Here is a 15,000-nt window from a genome sequence, read left to right as displayed (position 1 = left end):
ATATATATATATATATATATATATATATATATATATATATATATATATATATATATATATATATATATATATATATATATATATATATATATATATATATATATATATATATATATATATATATATATATATATATATATAAAGAGGATAACCCAAAACTTTAAGCATAAGTATGATAGTAAACAGGACTTGTTTATCTGAAAGAAAAAACACCAAATGCCACTTTTTCAAGATACCGAGGTATCAAGTCATAAAAGTCTGTATTACAAATCAATCACATTAGCGTTAGAAACGCTAGGCACACATGTGTGCACTTATGCTAGGTTTACCTTTGGAAATTGAACAGTCTATATGGGCACTCGGTGCCCTCATTTAGTTTGTAGTACAGTATGTACCTACACACTCACCCTGGACTTAATCGTCCCAATTAAAGCCACTGTTCCTCGCAGAGTTAAACAGTAGGGTTAACAATGCGACCCACTGCTACCACAGATCTCTTTAGCTCCTCTACTTGCTTCGCATAGTGGCGAAAGAGCACTCTGGAAGACTTCCAGCCATTGTATGAACGGAGATGTTCAAAATCCATAAAATTAAAGAAATTTAAGGATGAGGCAACTTCCCTCGGATCGTGACATGCGGGTGTACTGTCAGGATCCGCTCTGCGAATAAAATATGTGATTTTCCCTCTGAGAAGATTCAGAGATAAATTTGAGCCTGATGTTTCTCCCCTGAATAGTTGACCACCCTTGAAGTCTGAAGTTCTACGAAGATAGACCTTTAGGCATTCTACTGGACATAGAGATGCATCTTCTTTCAGAGGGCAGATTCTCCAGGGACCCCACCTGTTGGTGGGTAGCTCATTCTTGGCGAGAAACGTAGGATCCGGAAACAGGTTCAGTTCCCCCCCATCCAGGAACTGAACACGACCTGCCTCTCTCGAGAGGGCTACGATCTCACTAACCCTGGCCCCGGACGCGGGTGCAAATAGGAAAATAACTTTTTGTGTCAAATCCTTTAACGCACATTCTTCATTGCTCAACAGAGAAGCGAAATGAAGAACTTTGTCTAAAGACCATGAAATGGGCTTTGGAGGTGCTGAAGGTCTGAGCCTAGCACAGGCTTTCGGAACTATATTAAAGATCTCGTTACCTAGGTCGACCTGGAAGGCATATAGAATGGGTCTCGTCAAAGCAGACATACACACTGAAATCGTGTTAGCTGCCAACCCTTGACCATGGAGGTGGATGAAGAAAGATAAGCAAAAGTCTGTCGAGATCTCCTGCGGACTCTTCGCCTTGACAAAGGCCACCCATTTTCTCCAAGATGACTCATATTGCCTTCTAGTACATTTGCACTTATATTCCTCTAGGAAGTCTATGCTCAGTTTGTTGAGGACTCTCAACAGAAGGTTATGAGGAGGGAACAGATAAATCCTGGACCATCTGTTCCAGTCGAGGGACATCGCGTCCACTGCTTTCGCTAAGGGGTCCTCGTATGGGGACACGTACAGGGGTAACTTATTGTTGTGTTTTGTCGCAAAGAGGTCTATCTGCAGTTCTGGGACTTGATTTAGAATGAAGGAGAATGATTTTGCGTCTAAGGACCATTCCGACTCTATCGGTGTGAACCTGGATAGAGCGTCCGCTGTCACGTTGCGGACTCCCTGAAGGTGAACTGCCGACAGGTACCACTTCTTTTCCGCCAATCGGAAAATGGCCAACATCACCTGGTTGAGAGATGGTGACCTCGACCCTTGTCGATTCAAGCATCTCACAACTACCTTGCTGTCCATCACCAATCTTATGTGGATCGAGTGACGCGGGGAAACTTTCTTTAAGGTAAGGAGCACTGCCATAGCTTCTAGAAAGTTTATGTGAAAGGTCCTGAATAGCTTGGACCAAGTCCCCTGAACTTTTTTTCCGATGAGAGTGACCTCCCCATCCCTCCTTTGAGGCGTCTGAGTGAATCGTCATCGACGGGGGAGGTGGCTGAAGAAGAACCGACTTCTTTAGATGTCTGGCTTGGGACCAAGGCCTGAGAAGAGTACGTAGCCGAAGCGGAACTGGTCTTCTCAGATCTCTTCGCGCGTTTGATGCATAACTTCTCCAAACTCCGGTTGCATCCTTTAGCTGTGCTCTTAGCACTGGGTCTGTCACCGAAGCAAACTGGAGAGAGCCCAGTACCCTCTCCTGTTCGCGTCTTGATATCCTTTCGGAATCTAGAGGTCTCTTGACAGAACCCGCTATCTCCTTCCTTTTCTTCGCCGGGATGGAGAAACGGTGTGACAAAAGGTCCCAGTGGATTCCCAGCCACTGGAACTTTTGAGATGGAGAAAGTCGAGACTTTTTTCTGTTGATCTTGAAGCCTAGGTACTCTAGGAACTGGATCACTTGACAGGAAGCTTGCAAGCATTCTGTCTCGGATGCTGCCCACACCAGCCAGTCGTCCAGGTAGGCTACTACCTGAATTCCCTTTAGGCGTAATTGTTTGAGAGCTGCGCTCGCAAGCTTCGTGAAAATCCTCGGGGCTATGTTTAGCCCGAATGGCATGGCTCTGAAGGCGTATAGTCTCCGTTGTAGCCTGAACCCTAGGTAGGGGGAGAGTCGACGGCTGATTGGGATGTGCCAATAGGCGTCTGACAAGTCTATAGAGACTGAGTATGCCCTCTTGGGCAGTAAGGTCCTTATGTGCTGCAGTGTTAGCATTTTGAATTTGCAATTCACTATGAACTTGTTGAGTGGCGACAAGTCCAGAATGACTCTGGCCTTTTCCGAGTCTTTCTTGGGAACACAAAACAGCCTCCCTTGGAACTTGATGGACTTCACCTTTCGGATCACATTTTTCTCCAACAGTTCTTGAACGTACTCCTCCAGAACGGGGGTGGAGTGTTGGAAAAACCGAAGGCACGGGGGTGGAGTGCTGTACCAGCTCCAGCCCAGACCATTCTTGAGTAGGCTGTGGGCCCAGGGATCGAAGGTCCATTGATCCCAAAATTTCAGAAGTCTCCCTCCTACCAGAATCATTTCACTTGGACTGCCGTCCTGAGGTCTTGCCTCCCTGACCACGACCACCCCCGAATCCCCTTCCCCTTGAGGGGCGCCTAGACGAGCCTCTGGCTGCTCCTCTAGGCTTTGCTCGAAAGGAAGAAGACTGCCCTTCGAACGTTGGGGTGAATGCCGTGGACTGTGTCGACACAGCCTGGGGTACCCACTGAAAAGTGGTCGGGGTTTGTGCCACCATCTGGGGCACTGGAGGCAATGGCAATTGTAGTTGCTGTTGCTGTCTAGAGGGCTTGGCTGGCCGAGACGGTAGCCTAGTCCTCATAGTCTTCCTCTTTGATTGAGGACCCTCATCCGGGGAAGACTTTCTTTTGATAGCCAGGCCCCACTTCTGGAGAAGGTTTCTATTCACCACGGCGGCCTTATCAACAACTTCTTTGACCAAATCGGTAGGGAAAAGGTGTTTTCCCCAAAAGTTGGAGGAGATTAATTTCCTTGGCTCGTGCCTCACCGTAGCCCCGGTGAACACGAACTCCCTACAAGCTCTCCTCGCCTTGACGAAGCCATAGAGGCCCTTCGTCACTGTGGCCAGGTGAGTCTTAGCCACCACCATGAACATTTCATGGACCTTGGGGTCACTTGCCATCGTCTCAAGAGTAGTCTGAAGAGACATTGAGGCAGCCAGTCTTTCTTTTGTCTCGAACTCTCTTCGCAAAAGAAAGTCAGACAGCTTGGGGAGGTCCTCGTCGAACTGCCGTCCGGCAATATCAGCCTCCAACTTTCCCACTGACATCGTCAGATGGACGTCCTTCCAGTCTTTGTGGTCCATAGGCAGGGCCAGCGACAAGGGTTTACACTCCTCCAGGGAGTGGCAAGGCTTGCGGGCCTCGACTGCTTTCAGTACAGCCGCAAACCCTTTCTGTAAAAAGGGGAAGGCTCTAGCAGGAGAGGACACAAAGGAAGGGAGCTTCTTGCTCAATGTAGCTACCTTCGAGTTAGAGAAGCCCCTCTCTTTCATCGAGGATGAAATTAGAGCTTGAGCCTTAGCATGGTCCATCACTATGACCTCCTTCGGCTCTGTCTCCTCCTTTGAAGCTGGTTTCTTTCTCAGCCGGACATAACAGTCCGGATATGATGCCTTGCTGGGCCAGAATTCCACCTCCTCTAGGGGAACTGAGCCCAGCTTATCCGAGATGACGATCTTTCCAGTCGTCATCGGCATGTGCTAAGCATACCTCCATGGGTTAGCATCTGAGCACAAGGGAAGGACTTTCACATTGAGCCTTTTCTGGGGCCCATGCGATTCTGCAAGGCACTGCATCCACAGTTCCATAGCAGCCGCCTTCTCCTGATTCTCCTTCTGCATTTGTTGGATCATTCCAACAATAGAAGAGAAGGCCTGTCCCAGCTCTACTGGGAGACCGGCTGATGTAGAGGGAATAGGCTCAGGAATCTGAACCGGAGTAGCCGACACCTCATTGACCTCTTCCTCTATGACGTCCGGGGCTTGAACTTCCTTCTGGCCTCCTGCCAGGAGGTCTTCTTCCAAACGCTCGTCCACGTCAGACATCCTGTCATCTAACTGGATGTCTTGCATCGCGACCGCGACTTCAGCATCCACCTGGATCTGACTTTGGGGGATCTCCTCTTGAGGCTGGGGAATCACTGCATCAGCTGATGCCTTAGGGAAAAGATACGCCCTCATCTTCTCACTTGGAAGATAAAGGCCAGAGGTGTTCTTTTGGAAGCCCCTTACCCAGGTACGAAGCTTCTCCCTTGCGATATCCCTTGATTCCGCCATCCTAGGGGAATCAAAGGCCTCAGTAATCAGGTTAGTGCACACAGTACATACCTGAGGGTCCCAATACTGGAGATCATCCTTGGAGACAGCGCATGCTGCGTGTCTCCTACAAAACTCATGTCCACAGAGGTTTTTGCTGCGGACGTTGCAGAAAACATTTCCGCACTTCGGAGGGTCCTCCTGTAAAGAGAAGAAATTTCCATGAGTATCAAGTGAACTATGTATCACTGGATATGCATAGTATAGCATAACAATTCAGAAAGGAAAGACACACACTTGTGTTTCCCTCACAACCCATTGTTGCAGCCTTCCAGATAATAAAATCAAATGGTTAATCTCTTTTAGAGTAACCAATGCAAAGTTTCCAGAGGAAACAGGTGAAGCTCACACCTAAGCAATAATTTTAAAATCCTGGATAATAGACAGGAAAGAACTCACTTTCCTATCTCTAGGGCAACAGCAAAGGACTGTGCAAGAAAACACAAAAGTGTTAGAACATACAGTGCTGTACCAAAACACATACTATAGTTTTCTTCTTACTGTATATGTTATACTGAAGAATACTGGTACAGTATATGAGGATACGTGCCGGCCGGCACTTGCCGGCCGGCACACACCATAACTAGCTTTAAAGTATACTACTTAACAGCTATAAGACAGCAGAACGCTGGTTCAAATGCATATGCCCGGCACACACCATAACTAGCTTTAAAGTATACTACTTAACAGCTATAAGACGGCAGAACGCTGGTTCAAATGCATATGCCAGCCGGCAGTTGCTGCCGGCCGGCAACAGCCAAAGTCGGCCGGCAGTCATTGCCGGCCGACAACTACACAAGGTAGTACCCGGTTGCCGGCCACACTCTTGGTGACCGGCAGACAAGGGCTGACATTAGCCGGCCGGCAAAGGTACAGGACCGATGCCAGCCGGCAGCAAAAGAACCAGAGGACTACAACCGCCCGGCTGCCGGCTTCATAGGCCGGCAGCCGGGACGGGTACAGCACTAGAAGAAAAACAGAATGGATGCCGGGATAAGAGTGTACACTACCTCCAAGCCCGGCAATCTGAAAGAGTGCATATAAGGAAGGGGAAAATCTAATTAAGGCTTCCTGACCAATGCCGTCTGGCTCTACAGGCAGGCATGGATGAGGGACCAAGGGAGGTCCGGGCAGCACTCAAAATAGAAGGGGCTGAGTCAATTCCACATCCTAACCTATTCTAGGTCCAGATGTAGAATGACGTACAGTACTGTAATGGCTAGGCCATTACGGAGATAGAGGGGGAAGGGACAAAAGAGGGTCCTACCAACCTTGCTTTAGTGACGGATCAACCGCAGCCAAGAAACTCATCTTAGCCTAAGGGAGATCCAAGGGGGGAGGCCACCAATACTTGCCAGCTCCCAGAGCACCAAAGCAAGGAAGGTGTTGCTACTCCCAGGAAAGGAAACTTATACTCTCCCGAGAACAGCAACAAGGACTAGTCTGGTAGATCACAAAAGAAGTAATCATATCCACAGAAACCTTCGGTAGTGACCTGAGGAGGCTAAGCCACCTCTGTCTGTGTCAGGCCAGCGAGGGAAACTCTACCCCAAGCCAGACAAACACAGACTCAGACTAAAAAACTCTGTTGTTCTGTCCCTCTTTGAACCAGACTTACTGGAACAGGAAGGTACAGTAACACCCCAGTATAGTTTTATCGAAAATTAATTCAGATAAACCACTTAGGGATAAGCCCAAGGCTTAAATAGAGGGAAAGGGATTGCATACCTTTTCCGAAGAAAAGAAAGCAACCGGGGAATATGAGAAAGTATACTAAGGCTCCATAAGCAACTTAGCCTAGGAACCAAGAGAATCGATTGCCTAAATCGCCGAAACTCACTCGTATACTATCTTGGAAATATTCCACATAATCTTAAATGTATAAAACATAGCCTAAAGCTTCAATAAAATTTTAATACACTCGGAAAAACCAAAATCATGCATGAAGTACTAGGACCAAACGACTAGGCTACATGGCCTAGCGTAGGCCAGAATGGCGAATACTTCGCCAAAATAATACTAAGCACGAAAGTAAATCCTATGTAATGCTAAATAGCTAAAATTTATTAAAGCAAAACAACCGGGAATGTCGCTCTGACTAACTAAACTTATACCTAGCGAGCGACAGCGTCCATGACGCCTCCGGTAGGCTACGGCTCTTGTAACAAAGATTAAACCTATTAATCACTCAAAAATTTACCAAGAGCCTACATTTATACATAAAAGACATGGTACTCAACTTATCAGAGGACGACGAAGATGGAGAAGCCATGAAAAGCAGAATAAATCCAAGATTTACGAGAAACACAGGAAAAAACACCGAGTTGTTAAGCTACGCAAAAAGGAATACAGATGGCGCCAGGATTGGCGCCAGGCACGCTTGCGAAACGGGAGATAGGGAGCCTTGGGAGCGGCTCCCCCTTTTTCTTTCCCGAATTCGTTTCTTGCCAATTGCCCCCTGCGAGACAAAATCTCTGTTCGGGGTGCAGATTGCCATGTGCCGTGTCAAGAATACGTCGTCTGATATGTCGCGATATCCCTTTCACGAGGGATATTTGCTCCAGGAGTTAGAATTCTGGTACCTTAAGGTAAATTCTCTGGGAATATCGACATAGTTGTAATATACCCTAGGAAGCTACCCTAGAGGAACTTCCATCAGGACGACATGGCTTGAGCCCAAATATATATATATATATATATATATATATATATATATATATATATATATATATATATATATATATATATATATATATATATATATATATATATACATATATATATATATATATATATATATATATATATATATATATATATATATATATAAACTTATATATATATATATATATATATATATATATATATATATATATATATATATATATATATATATATATATATATATATATATATATATATATATATATATATATATATATATATATATATATATATATAAATATATCTACATATATATATATATATATATATATATATATATATATATATATATATATATATATATATATATATATATATATATATATATATATATATATATATATATATATATATATATATATATATATATATATATATATATATATATATATATATATATATATATATATATATATATATGAGGTAGTAGGTTGGCCAAGGCACCAGCCGCCCGTTGAAATACTACCGCCAGAGAGTTATGGGGTCCTTTGACTGGCCAGACAGTACTACGTTGGATCCTTCTCTTTGGTTACGGTTCTTTCTCTTTGCCTACACATACGCCGAATAGTCTGGCCTATTCTTAACAGATTCTCCTCTGTCCTCACACACCTGACAACACTGAGGTTACTAAACAATTCTTCTTCGCTCAAGGGGTTAACTACTGCACTGTATTTGTTCTGTGGCTACTTTCCTCTTAGTAAGGGTAGAAGAGACTCTTTAGCTATGGTAAGCAGCTCTTCTAGGAGAAGGACACTCCAAAATCAAACCATTGTTCTCTAGTCTTGGGTAGTGCCATAGCCTCTGTACCATGGTCTTCCACTGTCTTGGGTTAGAGTTCTCTTGCTTGAGGGTACAATCAGGCACACTGTTCTATTTAATTTCTCTTCCTTTTGTTTTGTTAAAGTTTTCATAGGTTATATAGGAAATATTTATTTTAATGTTACTCTTAAAATATTTTATTTTTCCCTTCTTTCCTTTCCTTACTGGGCTATTTTCCCTGTTGGGGCCCCTGGGCTTATAGCATTTTGCTTATCTCGGGAGTTCTAGGAATCGAGGCTATCTTAGGAACAGTTTTCATTTCATGTAATGAACTATGAATTTTTAGGGGAAAAGATACAATAACAGTAAAAGCAGGAGAGTACATTTTGCTGATAGAAAGTCATGAGAGAGTAAGTACTTGTGTGGGCAGAGAGAGACATTTAAGTAAAGTAAAAGCTGTACCTGAGAGAGGAAAAGTGTTGTCTCCCCAGACACTAACAAGCATATCAGTATCCACGTGTCACCCTCTTCCGGAAGGAACCAAGGTGGTTATTAAACCCCATGACAATCGGGCCCCTAAGATTATAGAGGGCTTTTTGGAAATAAAAGAGAACTGAGATAATATAACGATAGTTAATTTGTCAAATAATAGTTGTGTTAGGAAGTGATTTTATGTGAATTAGAGTTTAGAGAAATTGTTAATAATGGGATGTTGGGAGCCATAACTCCAGCCCTCAAAGACGAGCGCACTCAGAATTTGATTATGCAAGTGTGAAAACTACGTCTGTCAGAATATCCACCTGTAGTTAGTGATAATGTCAATAATTATTCCGATGTAATTGCAATTACGGATGGGCCACCCGGGAGGATTGATCAATTTCCCTTTAGCATTGAAACTGGGCAGACGGAGAAGATCAGGTCAAGGCCTAATAAGGTACTTATTCATTTCCAGGGAGATATAGAAAGGGAAATTAATAAATTAAAGGAACAAGGGATAATCGATGAGAGCAAATCCCCCTGGGCTCCTACAATTGTAGCTGTTACGAAAAAGGATGGTTGGGCAAGATTGTGGGTGGATTATAGGAAGTTGAATGCAGTCTCTAAGGATAATGCATTTTCATTGCCCTCGATCGAAAAATTACTTGTGAAGGTACAGGATAGTAAATATTTTACAAATGTTGATTTAAACTCCGGATACTATCAAATACCCATTCAGGAAGAGAGTAAATGTAAAACGGCATTTATAGCTAACAATCAAGTATTTCAGTTTAATTTTCTTCCTTTCTGAGCTTAAAATGCTCCAAGTCATTTCTGTAGTGTAATGGTGGCGGTTTTGTCTCCCTTAATTGGCCATAATATTCTTGTTTATCTAGACGATATCATAATTACAAGGAATATGGCCGAAAACATAATAATAATAGTAAATTCTTAGAAGCATTGCAACGTAAGAGTATAAAAATTAAATAATTAATGTGCAAATTTTTCTGTATACAGGTCGAATTTTTAGATCTCATCATAGCCCCAGAAGATATCCAACCCTGCCCCAGTAAAGTAGCGGCTATTATAGATTTCCCAGTCCACGTACCCTTAAGGAAGTCGCTGGGTCCCTTGGGCTCGCTGGGTATTACCGTAAATTCATAAGAGGTTTTGGAGAGATAGCGAAATCCTTAGATGCTTTAAAGAAACCAAAATTAATAAATTGGGGAATGGAAGAAGAAAGACTCTATAACCATTTAAAAGCTTCCTTAACTAGCAATGAATTACTCGCATATCCTAGATTTTATCGCCCATTTTTAGTGACAACATATGCGAGTAGCGTAGCTATTGGAGACGTATTTTCTCAACGAGATGATAAAGGCGGAGAGTGACCCATTTGTTTTGCTTCCTGGGCATGAAAAGGGGCAGAAAAAAATTATAGCATATTCGATCGAGAAGCTTTGGCTATTCTTTGGGTTCTAGAGATGCATCGGTTCTTTTTATTAGGTCAGTCGATTGAGTTGCAAAGAGATCATTGCCCCTTACGGGATTTGTATTTTAGAAATGATTTGTCCTCTCAACAAGCGAGATGGATTGAGAGATTGTTAGGGTTTATTATAAAGGGTTTTCACCATATAGAAGGTATAGCTAACAAGGTAGCTGATGCTCTCTCTAGAGGTGCAGTAATAAGAGTAAGAACTAGGGCACAAAAGAGGAATGAAGAACGTAACCAAAATATTGAAGACACACATCAAAATAGAGAAAATAGATAATGGGATGTGAATTCTCCCGATGAGCATTCAGAATATGCAACTGAGAGAGAGAGAGAGAGAGAGAGAGAGAGAGAGAGAGAGAGAGAGAGAGAGAGAGAGAGAGAGAACCAGCGAAGATGAATATATGTTAGTGGCCCAGGGCCGGATGATACAGGTTTGATTGACTTGGGGGGCTGGGACATAAAAGAAGTCCAAAGTGGACAGAAAAAGAGGAATGGCTGAAAAGTGTAAGAGCAATGATTAAAGGAGATTCGGAGAGTTATTTGTCATTTCTGAATGTGTCTCATGAGAATTTTATTTTTTAATGATATTTTAAATTATGCTTACGAAAATTTTGTGCAAGGGTAGTTCTTCCTCCATGATTAATCGAGCCATACACACTGTACATGCAAGTTCGTATGAATAGAACATTGAGAAGAGCACGGGAATCCTTCTTTTGATTAAGAATGAAAAAAATCTATAGAGAATTATTTACAAGTTTGTCCTGCTTGTAACTGTTTCAAAGAACATAAAAACACTGTTCCGGATGTCAGAAAGAGGCCTGTGCTTTCTAGTAAATTTCATAGAGTGCCTATGGATGCGATAGGACCATTTCCTACAGGTTTAACACAGCATAAGTATAGATGTGTATTTGTGGATGCATTTAATCGTTATACTCATACATACGCAATGCTGAATACATCAGCAAATTCATTAGCCCAGGCGCTGTGCTCTTTCATTACTAGGTTTGGTTGCCCGTAAAATTTGATAAGTGATAATGGTCTCGAGTTCATAAATAATGTGGTGAAATCGGTCAGGGACTTGAACATTGCATGTAATGCTTTGCTCAGGGACACAACTTTCTTTTTACTGTAGGGACAGGATCCTGCAGTCCTCTTTAATTTGCAACAATTGCCAAATTATTCAACTGAGAAATACCTTATGTATCTATTAACTCTATTGAGGAGATTAATGAACACCACTGAACGTTTTTGAAAAGAGCTAATGAAAAACACAGCTCAAAGTATGATGCTTGGTTCAAAACTGCACCGGTAATAATATTTGTGGAGGATCATATGCATTTGAAACGATTACAACCTGGGAAACACTAACTAGAGCCAGTGTATTTGGATCCGTTCCGAGTGAATATGGTTAAATCTAACACAGTTGTGATACAAAGCATTATTAATGGTGCAGTGTCAGAACATCATCAGGCACACATGCATGTGCTGCCTTAAGAGGTAGTTTTCAAAAGTGTTCCTCCTTACCCCCTGCATACATGACATTTCTCGAGTTGATGAGTACATTTTTTTTATTCCTTTAATGTTCTTGTTGTTTGAACACACCTCATTTTTTTTTTCTTTTGACGTTTTTTAAATAACTTTGATGATAACATTGTGGTCTTATGTTTTGCTGAATGTATACGTAAAATGTTATGGTTATTTTCTGAGTGTAGCAATATATATAACATTGCTGAGTGAACCTAAAAAATACCAGAGGTTGAATAGGTCAGGTTACATCCATCAGGTGGATGTTGTATTATTCATGTATTTATATGATTCCTGGCTGCTTGGGCTGGGGCAGTTCATGAATGGCAAGTGGCTGCGGGATTAAAGTTCAGCCTGGAAGATAGGCAGGGTTAGAGAATGTGAAGATTTTAATTCCTTATACTTAATATTATAAGAGAAGGGCGGGAAGATGAATGATTTTCTCGGGAAAACGGCTAGTAGCCATTGGTTAATAGTTGCAAGTGCAAATGTAGTAGGGATTTAAATAAATAGCGAAACAGCGGTGATGAGTTGTGTTGCGAAATTTTCCTGTAAACTCAGACAAGTAAAATCAAGGGATGAAGGAATATCTATTCCTACCTCTGTTCCAGCCAAAAAGCCCGTCTTGCCCACAACTAGAGGAAGGTTATTGATGAGGTTGAGTAAAACTAATGTTATATTTTTTTTCTCACTTTGGTTATTCTGTATTTTAGTTGCAGAGGTCCTAAGACGAGATGAGTTGAATTATTTATATTGAATTGTGTACTTTTTTACATGCAATATATATTTTTTTTTTTTTTTGTGGAAGATTTGTTATTTTATTTTTGGAGATGATTTTTATATATATATGTATTTTATGTTGCATATCTGTTTAGTACAATCCATACATCTTCCGGGTTGGAGTGTGATCCATATATCTTAGACTTGTTGTTGTTGAAGATTGCCTGGCTCTTTTGGCCAGACACGGGCTAGACTAGCGAGGGAGAGTGTGGACCTCCTCCCGGAGTGAAAAGCTTGAAGGGGGTGAGTAATATCCTAATTCATATATGTAGATATGTGTTGAACGTTCAGGTAGATGAACTTTATAGTCATGAGAATTCTACAAAAAAACAATAACTCAGGATGTTGTTGAAGCAAGATTGCATCTTAATAGCGAGGAGTGCCTAGCTCCCTTTGGGAGCTCGTGTAGACAAGGCTCCCAACTTAGAGAGTGTAACTTTGTACGGTGTACTTAAGAACCCTTGTCATAAAGTGAAGAAAACCCATGTTCCGATGTCTCATTATCCGCCAACATGGGATATATATATATATATATATATATATATATATATATATATATATATATATATATATATATATATATATATATATATATGTGTGTGTGTGTGTGTGTGTGTGTGTGTTTGTAATTGCGTGTGTGTTTTATGTGTCTGTTTTTGTGAGTGTGAGTTTGCATGTATTCAACTAAACGTTATTCAGACTGAGGAAAACCTCTTTCAAAAACTGGGAAGACTGTTTTCTTCTAAGGTATCAATCCTACCGAAAAGATCTTACCAATACATCAAATTGGTCGCTCCTGGCCTGGAGAAATGCTGTTAGGTTATCCTCCATATTGACTAACTTTTTTTTAAAAAGGAAAATGATACAATTTCCTCTTTTAGATGCAAATCGTTTCAAAACTTGACCTATGGCTGAAATCAACCAAAGCTTCCTTTGAGAGAGAGAGAGAGAGAGAGAGAGAGAGAGAGAGAGAGAGAGAGAGAGAGAGAGAGAGAGAGAGAGAGAGAGAGAGAGAGAGAGAGGTAGTTTTTGTTGACAGGGGAAAACGTATAAGAACATGAATTTACCCATAAATCTTAAAAGGTGGCATTCCCAAAGTGACCGATTGTGATTTAATTTTCCCTTATGTCTGATAGATAAATCCACTCCTTTTCAATTAGTTTTTCATTAACGTTATCTGTTATTTTCCTTATCCCTTTAATTCTATATTACTGTATTTTTCTTTATTTAACATTTGATTCCTGTCCCCTCCAAACCCAGTCCAGAAGAAAAGAGGAAAAAAGTTCAGAAATTGGGAGTAGGTTTCTTTGTAAACTGAGCGATAGAATGAAACCAATTCCCCTGAAATTTATGGATATAGGAAACAGTAACAACAAAGGTAGAAAGGAGAGTTCATAACTTGCCAGATGAAGTATAGCAAGTCACTTAATCATATTCAAAGGCTAGGTAAGGTCCGCAGTCCAAAAAAAAAAAAAAAAAAAAAAAAAAAAAAACAGTATGTTCTCCTTTCCTAAGGGTCTTACCGTAAGTTCCTATAATAACAGATGGAAAAAAAAAATAAAAAATAAAAACATTTGGCGGCCAGGCAAGAAAACCCGCCCCCCAGAAAAACAAATCTAATTACCTTTCCTGGGGGTCGTCTCATGAGGTCTTCTATTAACAAATAAAAAAAAAAAAAACATGAACCAAAAACCAAAACCCATAGACTTTTTTAAAGTAAAAGTTTCTCAGCAGCCACAAGTAAGTGAGAAGTTTTCTTGGCTCATTGAAAAGGTCTTGAGGTCCCCTGAGATATAGGTTGATCTGCTTTTCCCTCTCTATAAGGGATAGGGATGCAAAAACTATAAATTACGGGTTATGCGTATCTCAGCAAGCACAGGGAGTTAAGAGATGTTCTTGGACTTGCTGGAAAAGTCTTGAGTTCCTAAATATGGCAGTGCGTAAGATCAGTTCACTACGTCAAGGTATAAGGGACAGGACGCAAAAATAAGTGGTATGCATATATAAGCAACTACAAGAATAAAGATGTGTTCTTGGGATCGTTGGAATGGTCTCGAGGTCCCAAGTATGGCGTTGGAGGAGATGAGTGCAATACGTCAAGATATAAGGGACAGGACATGAAAATAAGGTATAAGCGTATCTCGGGAACCACAAACACTTAAGTGGTGTTATTGAGCTCACCAGAAAGGTAAAAAAAGACACGTTTTATATAGCTCCTGTCCCAACTCTTAGCCACCTTTTCGGGGTGGTGATCCCTATACAGTACAGCGTTTTGGGTGACAAAAACCACATACTATAAATCATAGACTTTTTAAAAGTAAATCAAAAGGAGTTGAGAGGTGTTCTTAGCCTCCTTGGAAAGGTCTTGAGGTCCCATGACGTATAGGGGTGTTGAGATGGGC

This window comes from Palaemon carinicauda, chromosome 26 (assembly GCF_036898095.1).
Source record: "Palaemon carinicauda isolate YSFRI2023 chromosome 26, ASM3689809v2, whole genome shotgun sequence".
Taxonomy (NCBI): Eukaryota; Metazoa; Arthropoda; class Malacostraca; order Decapoda; family Palaemonidae; genus Palaemon; species Palaemon carinicauda.
This window is presented reverse-complemented; position numbering follows the sequence as displayed.